General features: G+C 49.2%; 1 protein-coding gene across 1 annotated transcript in view; it reads left to right on the forward strand.

Moving 5' to 3' along the window:
* LOC142775148 (uncharacterized) overlaps nt 1-18,482 on the forward strand; it is a 45,291-nt gene that overhangs the window by 21,360 nt on the left and 5,449 nt on the right. The gene's annotated exons all lie outside the window — the stretch shown is intronic.

Below are 18,482 nucleotides of genomic sequence, written 5' to 3' on the forward strand. Positions count from 1 at the left end.
CTACAACCACGTTAACCAATTTAGCCATCGACCCAAGTAAGTCGCACTTTAACACCCCGTTAACCAATTATATGGTCCGCATCCTCCTCAGTGTTCCCCCGAGGGAAGCTGCGGGCAATTTTTTTTTTTTTTGATAGGTGCTTTCATGGTTTAGCACTCGTATATTGCAGTGAAACCACTTTTACAGGGGATTACATGTAGACTAATATACACCTATTCGTTTGTTGCGAATACTTCGCAAATATTCGATAATATAAATTCAAATCAAACTAATTCGAATACTCAACTATTCGTGCGAATGTTCAAAGCATTCTAATATTCGCACAAGCCTAGAAAAATGGTAGTTGCAACCCTGAGAGATACGAAGACGGCAGACTGTAACGAAGAGGTAGCGGGGTAGCCAATATCTTAGTATGTATTAAAAGGAAATAAAAGTACCTGGGCAGGCCACATAATGAGGACAGATGATGGATGGTCAGTTTGAATATCGCAATATATACCAGTTGATGGGAAGCACACCCAAGAAAAGCGAAGACTAAGGTGGAGTTACAAAACTAAGATATTAGGTAGCATAAAATTGAATCTGCTCATGCAGCACAGTATGAGTTTGAAGTCAATGGGAGTGAACATATAACAGGCTGCTGCTGTTGATGACAGTGATAAGGGAAACAGTGAGTTTTAGCTATTAAGTTTTTTTGGGAGGCGGGGGGGAGATTATTCCAGTAATAAGTTTTTTAAAGATCTGGTGCTTTTTTGGTATTGCTGTGATTTTCAAAGAAGGTGAGTTCATCTATTCTGTTGTGGCAGGAGCTAATCGCATTTTGAGGAAGTATACTGGTACTTGTAGAAACTCATTTTCTTTTCACTGCTACTATTCACAAGTCTGAAAGGGCTGGTATTCCCTACTTGTAGAACTGGATTTCTGATCCTCTGCTTCTTTTAGTACGTGCAATTTTGTGAAGAGAGTTTCAAAAATTATTACATAGCATTTGAGCTTTCACAGGTCACAAAATTTGCACTTCACCTCCTTTGTATATATACCTATAAATATCTTCTTTATTCTTGGCATTAATAACAACTGGATGTTGTAGCCATGTTTCTCACATAAATGTAGATTTGAACCAATTCCAAGCTGCTTTATATGATGTACTCAGGCATCTTATTTTATAAAACGGCTTGTTCCTTGTGAATAGCAATGGCACTCTGTAAATTTTTTTGGGCTGTTGTTCAATGTTCATAAATCTCTTTGTCTAAATCTTTATTCTTGCACCTTGTGGAACGCCTTTTGGGTAGTGGTTGAAACAAATGTTTCCATGTGAAATCTAGAACTCTCAATGTGGATTTTAAAGATAGTGACATCAATTATTAACAAAATCTGTAATTGCTGGTTGTGAAAGCATGGTTGTTTGGTTCTCCTCCTAATCAGAGTTGAGACTATGGTGTCTGGGTTTGTCATGAACCCATTCTATTTCCTAGAATATTTGGATATTTTATTAAAGTTATGACCGACAAATGTTGCTATACTTTCTCATTCAAGCCACCATTCAGGGCTATAGACGACTGTTCTGTGTTTTCGATTCGGAACTGTTCTAAATTTGGGCTTATGACGCATGCAAACTAACAATAAGGTACAAGTTCTAATAATATCGTGACACATGGAATAGTATTTAAAAATACTATTTTGCTGCATCGATATCTGTGTGTAATGTTCGCACTGCTATTGCCTTTTGCTGTACTGAATGATTGTAGTTGCTATACCGCTTCCTAGTAATACCTAGTTATTTTTCATGTAATATTTAGCAGTGTCTTATGGGATTGTCATGGCATGTGCAGTTTCTTTTGCTCGAGTTTGACCCTGTGTTTGAAGAAAAGTAATTGCACCATGTTCATCTTGTTCCAGCACTTTATTATACATACATAGCTTTTCAGTGAAGTTCCTTGTACCATACCATGCGTGAGCACACACACGTGTGTGTGTGTGTGTGCATGCACGTGTGTGAGCACAGGCATATAGGTAATGCTAGAGTCGAAAACAATATGTGCTTGTATTAGGATTGTTAAAAATTATTTGGAATTTTTTATATAGGGAGTTCTTTTTTTTTTCATTTTTGGCTTAAGAACAAATTTGGTAGATTTAAAATATGGAGGCACTTTTTTCTTCAGCCTTAACTGTAGTGTATATTATGGTATCTATGAAAAGTTCATGCTCAGGAACACTGCCTAAAAATCCTAGCATTTTCTGCAATATTTTAATGCTAATGGAAAGGTCAGTGTAGGTTCAGTTAGGAGCATTTCATGACGTACATTGTCTGCCTCGCAACATGTACTTTCACACTTGGCAGAGTGGAAGTCAATGTGATTTTTCAGAAGTCCTCCTCATAAGTATTGTGTTCCTTTTGTGTAAGAGTTTGCATAAAGTACAATTGACCTGAAATAAATATGAACACTTGATGTTAAAATTTGTGGTAATTTTCCATTCAACAATTTTGCTGTGTGTTCATGCATTCTTTAATTGAGACTGTCTTTTGCATCTTGCTACAAAAATAAACCGGCTTGCTGGGGACCAAGTTAGCATGTAAGCCTTCTGGGCAGCCTTCTGAACTGCAGTGCTGCACTAATAAATTTCTGAACCCACATACATTTGTTCTGCTTGTTTACTTCATGCACCCAACTGTTTTTAAGCAGTTTGAAATTATAAAACATCCCCACCCCTATTAAGTCAATTTATGGCGCAGACTTTTTTTATGGGACAGGAATTTACCTATGCGCCACGATGAATGCCTTGTAACCGTATTGTGGGTTTGACCAATAAAGAATTAAAAGGACACTCATAAATACTGTTTGTATGGCTGTTCCTGCAGTGCATCAGAAGCAGTTGTGAACGTCTCATGAGTTTGGCAGTTCTCAATGCATTTATGAACAACCTGAAAAAAAATTGGGGGACCCTTAAGGTTTGCCTTAAGGATCGTCTTAAGGTTCACCAAGAGTTGAAAGCGATAGTGAAATCCGGCCCCTAGTGCGCCCTTGAACCACCGAGTGCATACTTATTAATATGTTGATACATACACGTGTAGCACACAGTAGATTGCACAAGCACGTGCGCGCGAATGGTACATACAGGTTTTTGATCTGAATCAAGTGTCGCATGGCCTCCAAGATACACGCCGCGCGGTCTCTATCTCGGAGGCCATAAAGACTCTAACAATGCCTCACAGATGGCAGCACATTATCTAGTGTTTGCTGTGTGCTTGATCAGCGCCTCTGGAAAGGCATGATACGTTTTCCACTAGAAACACATGGTTGTCTAGTTTTACAGCTGTTAGAAAGTTCCTGTGCGTTTTTAGCGGCCATGGTTGCACTATCCCGGCCTTTTTCGACGTAGTTTGAGGCCTCCCTAATGCGCCTACAAATCGCCGAATTTGCTCGTTTTCGTCGTGACACCTGTCAAACAAAATGCGTTAAAGGGACCCTAAAACACTCTTACTAGAAGAGCTTATTGCATCACGAATTCAACGTCGCAAAAATTTCAAGAGTCCGTCCAGTGCGAGTGGAGTTAAAAAAGTTTGTCGCATGCTGCAATTGCATTCTCTCTTCTCTCGTCTTGACGAAAGCCCTGGAAGCTAAGTAGGAAGAGGTGGAAGGGCAAAGAAACTACGTCACGCGCGCCACGTGGCCTTGAGCACTTTTTTTTTTCGTCGAATGCAGGGCTTTAAGTGTGATCGCGTGCACGCGTGGACAACTAGCGGCCTCCCGCGGTGATCTTTGGAACGAGGTTTTTTGCTCACAATCAACGGGGCCGGGGCCGACGGCGGAATAGGTGACCAGTAAAAGCTGTATATTCAGTAAAAGCTGAATAGGTGACCAGTAATACCAGCTGTATCTTACCGGTACTTAGCTACGGAGCAGAAGCCTGGAGACTTACAAAGAGGGTTCAGCTTAAATTGAGGACTACGCAGCGAGCAATGGAAAGAAAAATGGTAGGTGCAACCTTAAGAGACAAGAAGAGAGCAGAATGAATTAGGGAACAAACGGGGGTTAAGGATATTATAGCTGAAATCAAGAAGAAGAAATGGACATGGGCGGGGCATGTAGCGCGTAGACAGGATAACCGCTGGTCGTTAAGGGTAACTGACTGGATTCCCATAGAAGGCAAGCGGGTTAGAGGGAGACAGAAGGTTAGGTGGGCAGATGAGATTAAGAAGTTTGCGGGTATAAATTGGCAGCAGCAAGTACAGGACCGGGTTAACTGGCGGAACATAGGAGAGGCCTTTGTCCAGCAGTGGACGTAGTGAGGCTGATGATGATGATGAAAAGAGAGAGGTAATAGAGAGATGCTCAGAATATAACCAACCACTACACATATCCTTCATAGATTACGAGAAGGCTTTTGATTCAGTAGAAATATCAGCCGTCATGCAGACACTGCGGCATCAGGGCGAAGATGAAGTATATATAAACATTCTGGAAGAAATCTACAGAAGATCAACTGCTACCATAGTGCTTCATAAAGGAAGCAACAGAATACCAATCAAGAAGGGTGTAAGGCAGGGGGACACAATCTCCCCAATGCTATTTACCGCGTGCTTACATGAGGTTTTCAGAAGCCTAGAATGGGAACAGTTAGGGATAAGAGTTGAAGGATAGTACATTAGTAACCTGCGCTTCGCCGATGATATTGCATTGCTGAGTAACTCAGGGGACGAATTGCAACTCATGATTACGGAGTTAGACAAGGAGAGCAGAGAGGTGGGTCTTAAAATTAATCTGCAAAAAACGAAAGTAATATACAACAACCTCGGAAAAGAGCAGCGCTTCGAGATAGGTAATACTGCACTTCAAGTTGTAAAAGACTATGTCTACTTAGGGCAGGTAATAACTGCGGAGCCGAACCACGAGATTGAAGTAACTAGAAGAATAAGAATGGGGTGGAGCACATTCGGCAAGCACTCTCAAATTATGACAGGTAGATTGCCACTATCTCTCAAGAGGAAGATATATAACAGCTGTATCTTACCGGTACTTAGCCCCGCCGCGGTTGTCTAGTGGCTAAGGTACTCGGCTGCTGACCCGCGGGTTGCGGGTTCGAATCCCGGCCGCGGCGGCTGCATTTTCGATGGAGGCGGAAATGTTGTAGGCCCGTGTGCTCAGATTTGGGTACACGTTAAAGAACCCCAAGTGGTCGAAATTTCCGGAGCCCTCGACTACGGCGTCTCTCATAATCATATGGTGGTTTTGGGACGTTAAACCCCACATATCAATCATTACCGGTACTTAGCTACGGAGCAGAAACCTGGACACTTACAAAGAGGGTTCAGCCTAAATTGAGGACGAAGCAGTTAGCAATGGAAAGAAAAATGGTAGGTGTAACCTTAAGAAACAAGAAGAGAACAGAGTGGACTAGGGGACAAACGGGGGTTAAGGATAGCATAGTTGAAATAAAGAAGAGGAAATGGACATGGGCCGGGCATGTAGTGCGTAGACAGGATAACCGCTGGTCATTAAGGGTAACTAACTGGATTCCCAGAGAAGGGAAGCGGGTTAGGGGGAGACAGAAGGTTAAGTGGGCAGATGAGATTAAGAAGTTTGCGGGTATAAATTGGCAGCAGCAAGCACAGGACCGGGTTAACTGGTGGAACATGGGAGAGTCCTTTGTCCTGCAGTGGACGTATTCAGGCTGATTATGATGATGATAAGAGAGAGGAGAGCGAGGGATTGTGAGAAGCACCGTCTGCTACCTGCGTACGGTTCGAGAAGAGTAGACGACGGCGAACCGCTTCACCGCAAGCCTCAGATTATTTAGGATTCGTGCGCGTGGACGCCCGTTTATCTTCCTCCTGATAAACCATGGTCGGTTGTTCAGCCGTTGGCTGCTCCAACTAGAGCGTGCAAGGCCAACGCAGGTATCAATTTCCATTTAATAAAGACAGAAAACCTAGCTGGGCTTTGACTGTGCAGAGAGCCACGACAAGTAGCCTTAATTTTTGAGTACGGAACTTTGAAGCCAGGGTGTGCGAAAACCATTTTATCACAGGTACGCGTGTGTTCCACACTAAAAAAAGCATACGCAAGAGTTTGCTGCGACTAATTTATTGAGGAATAAATTGTCGCGCAAGTGCGCCTAGCAATGATGTTATTGGGATGGGCGGGTGAAATCTACCTGTCATACGAGATTAGCGCCGGTCATTGCGCCCATATATATGATAAAAAACGCGAAAGCTTCACTCAAGAGTAAGTTTATACGAAGCGCTGGACGAGTTCATTTGAATTTATCTTGGTCAAACTGTGCGCCAGGACGGCACCCAAAGGAAGAAGTGCGTTAAACAAGCGCAGGGTTTCGATTATTCGGCGCCGTCTATGTCTGACTGTATTGTTTATGTGCCGCTGGGCCGCGCAGCTTGACCAAGATGAGCGTTGAAATTACCATATAGCGTGCTGAAGGCTAGAAAAAAAATATCTCAACGCGCTCAATAAGTCATGCAGCGCTTCATGCCGATCGACTGACGATGTCGGCCGAAGCAGCGATCCCGAAATGAACTCTTAGCACGCTGCTACAGTCATCCCCATTCCCCGAGATCTTTAAAATGGTGACTTTTTATCTGCAGTAACGTATCATACAATGAAAACTGTTTTTTGTATCGACTGATGTGCTAGCTATACTGACAGCACCCCCGAGCAGCATAAAAGCATCGCAGATCATTTTAGAGCGATAAAAAAGTTTCCCGACCGTTCCTGGCTTTCGTAGCTTGTGATTGTCACAGTCACGGTACGCAAAAACAAAATAAATACAACTTCTAAAGCACTGACATTGCACGGAAAGGTGCTTTTTTCAACGGAGCAGTACAATAATGCGTGCGTGCCGCTGCTCACCCGTGTGGAGCGTCGAACCGGAAGCCGTCCTATACCACAGTTCCCTGCGATTGCCCATTTTTACTGGTCACCTATTTCTGCGACATGAGCTCTCTGACGCTATCGCGTTAAAAATGTGCGCATGCCGTACTGTTGAAGAAAAAAAAACATGCATATATTAGTATCTGTTATGCATGACCACTTTTTTTAACCATGACGGTAAACGAAGATATCGAGAAGTATCTTAACTGTTCGCTACTTCATGCGTGACTGCTCATGCTGCCTGCACAAGGGCTAAGGAAAGGATGTGCAAACGATGGCCAAGCTTATATTTTATATTTAATTCTTGAGGCCTATAGATATGTATAAAAATAAAGGGATATGTTGACATGACCTTGTGGCAGCATTTTTTTTATTTATTTTCAGATTTACTGCCAGTCTTTGAAAAAGGCCTTTGGCAGGAGCAGGCAGAACAAATAAAAGAATGCGAGAACATACGCAAATACGTCCACAAAGCAACCACAACAATGAGCGGGAACAAAATAAAAATAAAAATATACAATTGCGCAATCAACAAAGTGACAGCAGGTACTATCAACAACCTGTTTGGTACCAAGCCAGACCTAAACTGATAGAAACAATTAATAATATACAAGACATGGCTGGAAAGAGCAGGAGTAATCTGGATTGTACAAGAGGACACTGTAATTAGTAACACCACCGAGGTGCACCGCTAAAACAAAGCAGAGTTACAATGTGACACACTCAACAACAACAAAAAAGAAAACTTCAGAACGACATTATTGTTTCACAATCACATATCAGTTGCAGATGTCGCGATACTAGGAAAGCGGAGTGACCATAAAGATACAAAAAAATTACAGATAATCTGACAATGCTTTGGCAAAAGAATTTAGTGTATTACAATCAATTACATTGGATGGAAGTCGATTCCATTCACGCGTTGTTCTCGGAAAAAAAAAAGAGTTTTTGAACGTGTCTGTTTTACAGCTAAAATCCTTTATCTTTTTCGTGTGGTGTGATCGCGTCGAGCGCTTACAAACCCGGTCGATAAAATTACTCTTGTCTATTGCCAGTTTATCATTTAATCCAGATCGAGGCCCCACCGGATTTAAACTACGTAATAAGAAATTTGCTTCCAGTAAGTCGCTGTACAATGAAGAACTTGAGGCTTGGCTGATAGTTGCTCTGTGATTCAGACCGCTAATTTAATAGACAAAAATGATTTCACAACAGAACATTTGACCCTAATTGCTTACTTGATCATAGATTGACTTGACAGATGTGCACCTACCAGAAGGCAAGGGGACAGACGGTCACGTCGCCTTGACAGTGGTCGCAAGGCAACGGTCAACTACAAAATGTGATTAGCGTTTTCCCACGTATCTGGACGCGGATGCAAAACAAGGGCCCCACCACCAGGGTGCCAGCACGTTCGTGTGCGCGCGATAAAATTGCAGAAGCAATACTGAAGTTTAAAAGGAAGGACGTGAAAACTCGTGGCGGTATGTAGCGCAAACGATCGCTCAGATGGCGACAGACCAAAATGGGACACAGTTCTTGTGTCCCGTCCTTCTCTGTTGTCATCTCCGGGATTTTTTTTTTCCGTTTCTGTTCTCGATTCAAACACAATGACACTGTATAACTCCTTCTCCTACGGTAATTCACCTCCACCTCATCCACTCCCCATATATATATATATATATATATATATATATATATATATTATGGTAAAGCCTTTGAACAGTGGGTCGCCCTCTTCAGCGCCTTCTAGTGGGTCGCCCTTTTAATAAGAAGAAGAGCAGCTCGCGCAGAGAGTCGATCCCCGCATTGACTGTCGCTGTCGTGAATCATCGCTGAGTGTCCGCCAATAAACCGCTTAACAATTTGGTGGAGGTGCTGAGAGTGCTGTGCCCTTCAAACACCTTCGGTCCGCATTCGATGCCCTTGGAGCTTCGATCCCGTACCGTGCCTCCAACCATGCACCAAGACGCCGCCCAACAAACGCTTCCTCCTACGCCGACGCCATGTCCCGGTGTCCCCCGCATCCGCGACCCTCCTGTCTTCACCGGAGCGGATGGCACCGATGTCGAGGACTGGCTGGCCATGTAGAACGCGTGAGCGTCCCCAACCATTGGGACGAGGCAGGTAAACTGGGCAACCTGTTTTTCTATCTCGCGGGTGTGGCCGGCATGTGGTACAACAACCACGCATCTGATTTCCCGACATGGTCCGCTTTTAAAACCGCTGTCGTCGACGTGTTCGGCCGCCCGGCCGTTCGTAAGCTGCAAGCTGAACAGCGTTTACGTGAACGAGCCCAGCAGACCGGCGAGTCCTTCACAAGTTATATCGAGGACATCCTTGACTTGTGCAAGAAAGTCGACCTGAACATGTCAGAGGCTGACAAAATCACGCATGTTCTAAAAGGCATCGCCGACGATGCCTTCACCATGCTCCTGGCAAAGAACCCCCGCACTGTGGCAGAAATCATCATGTTATGCCAAAGTTACGACGAGCTGCGGCGGCAGCGCTTGATGACCCGTCGACCGCCACCACGTGATGCTGATCTCTCGGCCTTGTCAGCAGTTCCTGACCACGCAACCTTGCTCGCCGAAATCAAGTCGTTCGTGCGTGAGGAAGTTGCCCGCCAGGTCTCTCTACTGGCTTTTGCTTCCCCACAACATGCTCAACAGCCATCAAGTACACTTCTACCTCCGCTCCGCCGAGCCATTCAGCAGGAAATCGCGGAGGTCGTCCCTGAATACCACCAGCCGCCTCCTGCATCTGTGCCACTCAGCTACGCCCAAGTTGTTGCCAGGCCGCCCCCACCGATTTCTGCGACTGTTCCCCTAAATTACACTGAAACCGTCGCGAGGCCCCAGGCCTTTGGAGAAACTGTCTCGCCTACATACGCCGGCGTCACCCACGTGCCCCGAGTGCCGCCTGTATACCATGCACTCATATCAGCAGCCGGCTCGCCAATCGCGTTCTGCGAGATGGATGCGACCCGCAAACCAATGGCGCACTGCTGACAATCGCCCCATCTGCTTTGCTTGTGGTTGCGTCGGTCATGTAGCACGCTATTGCAATCGAGTGCAGCAACCGCAGGTCGCCTCCAACTTTCCCAGCCAGTCAAGCCGCTCTTATGACCAACCGCCGCCTATGTCACCGTCGTCCCGCCCCGTTCCGTCTACCCGCCGTTCACCTTCTCCACGACGTCGCTCACTGTCGCCAATGCGGCCACGTCCACTCGAGGGCAACCAGGAAAACTAGTCGTCGCAGTCCACGAGGCAAGGGCTGCGACGCTGTCGAACTGCGGAAGCCCTCAGGAAAGCCCGTCGAACGTGATCGACGTGCTTGTGGATGGCGTTCGTGCATCTGCCCTTGTAGATACTGGAGCCGCCGTATCCGTGATGGACGAAAAGCTTAGCCGATTACTGCGCAAAGTGACCACGCCACTTTCCGGGCTCTCCCTCCGTACAGCCAGCGCCCAAAGTATTCACCCTACGGCGATGTGCACAGCCCGCCTTATGATTCAGGACGTGATGTATGCGGTCGAATTCATCATAATTTCTTCATGCTCTCACGACGTCATCCTAGGATGGGATTTTCTCTCCCGCCACGACGCCGTCATTCATTGCGCACCAGCAGAAATATAACTCACGCCATTCTCTTCTTTGACGCCGGCCGACAGTCCATCCGCTGCAAGCAAGGTACTCGTCAGAGACGACACTCAAGTGCCTGCAAACTCGTCCGTTGCGGTGTCGCTCTACTGCGCAAGCCTTTCTGACACCGCTGCACTCCTCTCGCCATCTTATCGTGTTTTCACCAGAAAAGGTTTGCTGGTTCCTTTCGCGACCGTGCAAGTAACTCGCGGCAGCACCACTATTTTTGTTCTGAACTCATCCCCGTACAGTGTTACGTTGGTGCGAGGGGAATGTCTCGGCAGCGTGGAACCCATCGAAGACGCACAAGTTATAGATCAACCCGATGACATGCACTGCTCAAGTTCCTGTACGCTTGGTGCTGTTTCGACATCTGCTTCATCATCCGATGATATATTCGGTCCCTGCTTACCCGACGACCTTACGCAGGGCCAGCGTTCCCAGCTTTTGGGCCTGTTGGAAGAATTCCGCTCTTCTTTCGATGTCGCTCAACCTTCTCTCGGCCGCACATCCACCGTTACGCATCGCATCGACACAGGCACACAGCCACCGCTGCGGCAACGTCCATATCGCGTATCTCCCACAGAACGCCGTGTAATCAATGAGCAAGTCGACGACATGCTTCGCCGCGATGTTATTCGCCCCTCTAGCAGCCCCTGGGCATCTCCTGTCGTTCTCGTCACGAAGAAGGACGGTTCTGGGCGGTTCTGTGTGGACTACCGACGCCTCAACAAGATCACTCGTAAGGACGTGTAACCACTACCGCGGGTAGATGACGCGATTGACAGCCTGCAAGGAGCAGAATTCTTTTCATCCCTCGATTTGCGCTCAGGGTACTGGCAAGTACCTATGGCTGAGGACGCTCGACCGAAGACCGCTTTTGTCACCCCCGACGGCTTGTACGAGTTCAACGTTATGCCGTTTGGGCTGTGCAATGCACCCGCCACCTTTGAGCGCATGATGGATACAGTTCTGCGTGACCTGAAATGGCACACGTGCCTGTGCTACCTCGATGACGTCGTTGTTTTCGCTCCTGACTTCTCGACGCATCTTCAACGCCTTCGGCATGTTTTAACGCGTCTGAGCAACGCCAGTCTGCAACTGAACCTAAAGAAGTGCCAATTTGCAGCTCGGCAGTGTTATGCCAGCGAGTCCTCGTCAAACGTCCGTGCCTCTGAAACAGGCAATCTGGGTCAAGGCCAGCCCGCAGCCCGCGGGGCGCGAACAACTCCACGGCGTGAACACGCGCGGCGCATCTGTGGCCCACGTGCATTGAGTCAGTTGCGCACGTGACAGCGAGCCGGCGTCCTCATGTCTGGTGGCCTGACGCATCGCGCGGCGAACCCCATTGGAGGAGCCTGCTCGGAAGACCAGCGGCGCTTCTGATTGGACATTTTAGTTGGGCCCGGTGTAAATAAAAGAAGCCCTGCGGCGCGTCGCGATCGGAGATCCTAGGAGAGGAGTCCCCGTGTCGGAGTGCCGACATGTGTGTGAGTCAGCGGTCTTAGGCGAAAGGCTGAACTATGTGTTAGAGAGAAGAGCTCGGCTCTTCGAGTCTCTGTCGGCCCCAGTGCCGAAATTGTAACGCCTCTGTATATATGCTGTACATAACCCTTGTTTGACTCACCGTCGTCTCGTCCGCTCGTCTGATCAGCTCTGCGCAGAAGCAGTCGCGAGCTGAGAAACATACGCTACCAAACGGCTGGTGACCTTCCCGGCGGGGTCGAAAGCAGTGGCGCCTCCGGGACCGCGTCGGCGTCGCCGTCTTTCGCAACAGTGGTGGCTTCGGTGGGATCGGTCCGCCGTTTCTCAACAGTGGAGGTCAGCGGCGGGATAGGCCCGTCGTTCGCAACAGTGGTTGGCAGCTGCGGGATCGGCCGGCGTCAGCGACATCGATGCGGTGAGTGCCTGACGTTTTCCCCTCAGTTCACCAGACTACTCTAGCTCAGGTTGTAGTAGTTTAGAGAAGGGCTGTGTGAAGCATTCGGGTGAGCTTTGATCGTTTCAAGCCAAGTTGAAGTGCTTTGAAACCAAAGTTAATGCGGAGGTGGTAAACACGGCAGTGTTAAAATTGCTTGCGCGTCTTGCTAGTAGGCTTATAGTGGGTACGGCAAGTAGATTCTTAACAGGGGCAAACAGCAAGAGGCTAGTGTGAACGATGGAGAACCTTAAAGTGAAGGAACTCATCGAAATTTGTGAGGAACTCGGCATTACTTTGGGCCGTGCGAAACGAAAGCAAGCGATCCTTGAGATCATGAAGGATGAGGGAGTGTCGGCTGAGGAAGTCGATGAGGCCTGGGTGGATATTAAAGCACGCCGTGAGGAGGCTGAAAGGCGAGAAGTAGAAGCTCGCGAACGTGAGGAGGCTGAAAGGCGAGAAGCTCGTGAAGAGGCTGAAAGGCGCGAAGCTCGCGAACGTGAAGAAAGGCGCGAAGCTCGCGAACGTGAAGAAAGGCGCGAAGCTCGCGAACGTGAAGACAGGCGAGAAGCTCGCGAACGTGAAGAGGCTGAAAGGCGAGAAGCTCGCGAACGTGAAGAAGCTGAAAGGCGCGAACGTCGCGAGCGCGAGGAGGCCGAGAGACAGGAGCGCCTCGAGATGAAACGAATAGAATTGGCAATCCTACAGTGTTCGCAGGCGCCTAGCGCAGCTTCTCCGACGATTCAGGTCAGCGGTATTAGAATTCGGGATCAACTGCCACCGTTCGTAGTGGGCGAGGACATGGCGAAGTATCTCGTCAAGTTTGAACACGTCTGTGAGCGAAATGCTTTGGAGCAGTCTCTTTGGGCGCGGAACCTGCTAGCTCTTCTTCCCGGCGAAGTGTCCGATGCGATAACTTGCTTGTCGAGGGAAGCGTTTGAGAGCTATGACGAGGTTAAGGAAGTGCTCTTGAGACGTTATAAGTTGTCACCCGAGGCTTTCAGGCAAAGGTTCCGGTATGCTAAAAAGGGGAATGAGTCACACGTTGACTTCGCGTTTCGTCTTAAAGCCGATTTGATTGAATGGCTCAAGGGCGAAGGTGTTTATGACGACCGCGATAAAGTGGTGGAATGCGTTGCATTGGAGCAATTCTACCGCTGCATCGAGGAGGATGTCAAACTTTGGCTGCAGGACAAACTTGGTGAAGTACAGCTAAACAAGGCAGCAGAGTTAGCTGAGGAGTATTATACTCGCCGAAAGTTGCATAGCAGGGCAGTGCGCGTTGAAAAGGATGAAAGGAAAGAGGGCTTTTCAAGGAAACCTGATCAACGGAAACCCGGTCCGCACCGTAATTTCAAAAAGGACCCGTCTCTTACGAAGGACAGTGTAGGGGAAGGGCAAACAGAAGCGGAGAGATCGAGTGAGGTTTCTACCACACAGTCATTTGAATCGGAAAACAAACGGAAGCCGCTAATCTGCTACAACTGCAAAAAGGAAGGACACATCGCGAGAAACTGTCAGGAAAAATTTGCCTTCGCAACAATCCGAGAATCAGAAAAAAACATGCGGTTGTTGGAGCCGTATCTCCAAGAAATTAGGGTGAATGAGAAAACGTGCCGAGCACTTAGAGACTCAGCGGCAACCATGGACGTTGTCCATCCTTCATTGGTGTCTCCGGATGACTTCACAGGAGAATGCGCGTGGATCAGGCAAGTCGCCGAGGAGCAGAGTGTTCGCTTACCAATCGCCACCGTTGTCATTGAAGGCCCGTTCGGTAAGCTTTGCACCGAAGCAGCTGTGTCTGCCGCGCTGAACGATCGTTTTCCTTATCTTTTCTCCAACAACTCGGAGCAGCTTCTCAAAGAGCAGGGCGAATCGTTCTTCCCTGACTTAGCGTGTATGGCTCTCACGCGATCGCAAGCGCGGAAGCTATCGCGGCAGCTTGATCTGGTTCCCGGCGGTGAACTCTCAAGTGACCTTGTCGGCGGGTCGACGGAACCCCAGAAAGGAAAGTTTCCGCATGAGTCATGTGAGCAGTCACGCGAGCGGCCCGTCGCCGACACGACCAGCGCGGTTTCCGGAGAAAGGGGAGACGACGTGGCGCCATTGAGTCAGAGCGAGAGGGTTGCAACGCTCTCGCCTGTAGCGGAAAGTTGGAGCGAGCTGCCGAGAGTTGATCGAGAGACGCTCATTCGAGGGCAGCGTGAGGATCTCTCGATTGAAGCGCTAGTGGAAAGCCAAATTGAAGCGCGAGTGGAAAGCCAGAAAAACGCGGCAAAAGTGCTGTCGAAGGAGCACTACGAGAAATCTGTGAAGAAACGCGCTTTTGAAGTAGGAAGTCAGGTAATGCTGCTGCAGCCGTTCAAAAAGAACAAGCTTGAGGTTGATTGGGAAGGGCCTGCCAATGTAATATCGAAGCTTCCCGATACGAATTCTGAGGTGAAATTAGGAAGGCGGCAGAACAAAATTTACAACTTGATGAAACCCAAGGTTCAACATCAAGCGGTCGTAAATCAGCTATTGAATGCTTCAGAGGAAGAGGGAGCAGAAATTTGGAGTTCTAGTGAGGTAATTGAAGGGGGATCGAAAGTAATCCGGGAGCCGATAAACCTAGAGCCTAGCTTAAGTGAAGGAGGACCTGAGAAAGAGGACCTGAGAAAGATTGGTTCCGAGTTTGAAGACGTGTTTTCGGACAGCCCCGGAAACACGACGGTGATCGAACACGATATCGAGCTAAGCGGTGAGGAGTCAATCAGTAGCAAGCCGTATCGTTGTTCCCCTGTGCAACGTCGAAAGGGTGAGCCGCTCTTGGTGCCGCATAGGTATCGTCGCCTAAAAGTGGCCGGTTACTGAAGTGGAGCATGTTGCTCCACAGTGCAACTTTGACGTTCGCTAAAAAAAAAAAAAAAAGGGAAAGGTAAACGCTAATGCAGGTGCATTGAGCAGAGCGTTCCAGCTAGTAACTTCTCAGCATTTCGGTTTCTGGCTGGCGATTCGGGGCAAAATTTTGACCTCATCACGACCTGGGCCGAGCGCTCTCGTTCAGAGTGCTCTCAAGGGGCCAACTTTATGTGGTATTCTAATTCGTTGCGGGGTTGTAATTGTGAAAAATTCAAGTTCTTACTTTAGGAGTCTTTTGTCCCACATGTGCCTCTTGATGTAGAGGGAACGAAATTCCGATAGACACGTAGATAGGTATATGTTGTTCTATACTTTGTCTGGTGTTCTGTCGGGTGACCGAGGGCACTTGCTTGTGTCGTGTGTTGTCTGTTGTCGAACCGTTCTTAGCAAGTTGCAGAACCATCGACAAGTGCTGAAACCGAAGATGGTCAGGAGAGACGAGCGAAGTTGGCCAGCAAGTTGTGACGACGAGCCAGTGGAGCTGGGATCCGTCGTCAATGATGGGATGTGTTCCCGGAACAGTCTGGAGCTGTATTCTCCCCATGGCCCTGGAGGCGAACCTGGAGGGACCTGGCGAACGAGCGCACCTGACATCCGAGCCCCGTGGAAGCAGCTCGTCTTTCCGGTGCATTGTCTGGCGGCGGGGGTGCTGTTATGCCAGCGAGTCCTCGTCAAACGTCCGTGCCTCTGAAACAGGCAATCTGGGTCAAGGCCAGCCCGCAGCCCGCGGGGCGCGAACAACTCCACGGCGTGAACACGCGCGGCGCATCTGTGGCCCACGTGCATTGAGTCAGTTGCGCACGTGACAGCGAGCCGGCGTCCTCATGTCTGGTGGCCTGACGCATCGCGCGGCGAACCCCATTGGAGGAGCCTGCTCGGAAGACCAGCGGCGCTTCTGATTGGACATTTTAGTTGGGCCCGGTGTAAATAAAAGAAGCCCTGCGGCGCGTCGCGATCGGAGATCCTAGGAGAGGAGTCCCCGTGTCGGAGTGCCGACATGTGTGTGAGTCAGCGGTCTTAGGCGAAAGGCTGAACTATGTGTTAGAGAGAAGAGCTCGGCTCTTCGAGTCTCTGTCGGCCCCAGTGCCGAAATTGTAACGCCTCTGTATATATGCTGTACATAACCCTTGTTTGACTCACCGTCGTCTCGTCCGCTCGTCTGATCAGCTCTGCGCAGAAGCAGTCGCGAGCTGAGAAACATACGCTACCAAACGGCTGGTGACCTTCCCGGCGGGGTCGAAAGCAGTGGCGCCTCCGGGACCGCGTCGGCGTCGCCGTCTTTCGCAACAGTGGTGGCTTCGGTGGGATCGGTCCGCCGTTTCTCAACAGTGGAGGTCAGCGGCGGGATAGGCCCGTCGTTCGCAACAGCAGCTACTCGGCTACGTCGTGTCCAAGGACGGAATTCTCCCTGATCCAGCCAAGCTTCGAGCCGCGACCGAGTTCCCCAAGCCGACATCCGTCAAGGAACTGCGCAGTTTCGTAGGACTGTGTTCCTACTTTCGGCGCTTCATTCGAAACTTCGCGACTATCATATCGCCGCTGACGAAGCTTCTCGGAAGTAACGGGCCTCTCCATTCGTGGTCATCACAGTGCGACGACGCTTTCAGAACACTCCGTCGTTTGTTGACGTCGCCTCCCATACTCCGCCACTACGACCCTACGGCCCCTACAGAGGTACACACGGATGCCAGTGGTGTCGGCCTCGGCGCTGTCCTTGCGCAGCGCAAACCAGGGTTCCCGGAATATGTCGTGGCGTACGCGAGCCGTACGCTTACTAAAGCCGAGACTAATTACACAGTCACCGAGAAAGAATGTTTGGCAATCGTCTGGGCCCTTGCAAAGTTCCGACCTTATTTGTATGGTCGCCCATTTGATGTCGTCACCGACCACCACGCACTATGCTGGTTGTCGTCATTGAAAGATCCCTCAGGCCGTCTCGCCCGGTGCATGGGCACTTCGCCTGCAAGACTATGACATTCGCGTTCTGTACCGCAATGGAAGGCAACATGCTGACGCCGACGCCCTGTCGCGCTCTCCCTTGCCTGACGACAATGCCAACAACTCAGTGTCTCACCTTGCCATTTCTTCGATTAGCATTCATGCCATTGCTACTGAACAGCGCAAGGATCAATGGATTGCCTCACTGATAGACTTGCTGACTGATCCATCTACTCCATCCACTCGCGCGTTGCGTCGTCAAGCCCACCATTTCGCCGTTCGCGACGACCTCCTCCACCGACGCAATTACAACGGTGACGGCCGCCAGTGGCTACTAGTCATACCTCGCAGTCTGCGCTCTGACATATGCGAATTATTTCATTCTGATCCGCAATGTGCGCACTCCGGGGTATCGAAGACTTACCACCGCATTCGCCAACGGTACTTTTGGCGCGGCATGTACCGCTACGTGCAAAAATTCGTTCGCTCCTGCATAGAATGTCAGCGCCGCAAAACTTCAACGCAACTGTCGCCGGTAGGTCTGCAACCTCTACCTTGCCCTGCCAGGCCGTTTGGGCGCGTTGCCATCGATTTGTATGGGCCACTTCCACTAACGTCAGCCGGTAACCGCTGGGCCATTGTTGCTGTGGACCACCTCACGCGATACGCCGAAACTGCCGCTCTCCCCGCGGCTACAGCGAGCGATGTGGCCTCCTTCCTGCTCCAACGATTCATGCTGCGACACGGTCCACCTCAGGAACTGCTCAGTGATCAAGGCCGCGTCTTCCTGTCTGAAGTCGTCGAAGCCATTCTCAAAGAGTGCAACGTTGTTCACCGCAAAACTGCTGCTTACCACCCGCAGACGAATGGCCTCACGGAACGCTTCAACCGTACGCTCGGCGACATGCTTTCCAAGTACGTCGCCGCCGATCACACAAATTGGGATGACATTCTACCCTTCGTCACCTACGCATATAACACCGCCCCTCAAAGCACTACTGGCTTTTCACCTTTCTTTTTATTATATGGAAGGCACCCGTCGCACACCATCGACACTATACTTCCGTACAAGCCAGATCCGTCCGAGTGGGCGCCTATTTCTGCTACAGCCAAGCTTGCTGAAGAGTGTCGAGAGCTTGCAAGGACCTTTACAGCGCATGATCAAGAGCGGCAAAAAGACATTCGCGCTGACG

This window comes from Rhipicephalus microplus, chromosome X (assembly GCF_043290135.1).
Source record: "Rhipicephalus microplus isolate Deutch F79 chromosome X, USDA_Rmic, whole genome shotgun sequence".
Classification (NCBI taxonomy): domain Eukaryota; kingdom Metazoa; phylum Arthropoda; class Arachnida; order Ixodida; family Ixodidae; genus Rhipicephalus; species Rhipicephalus microplus.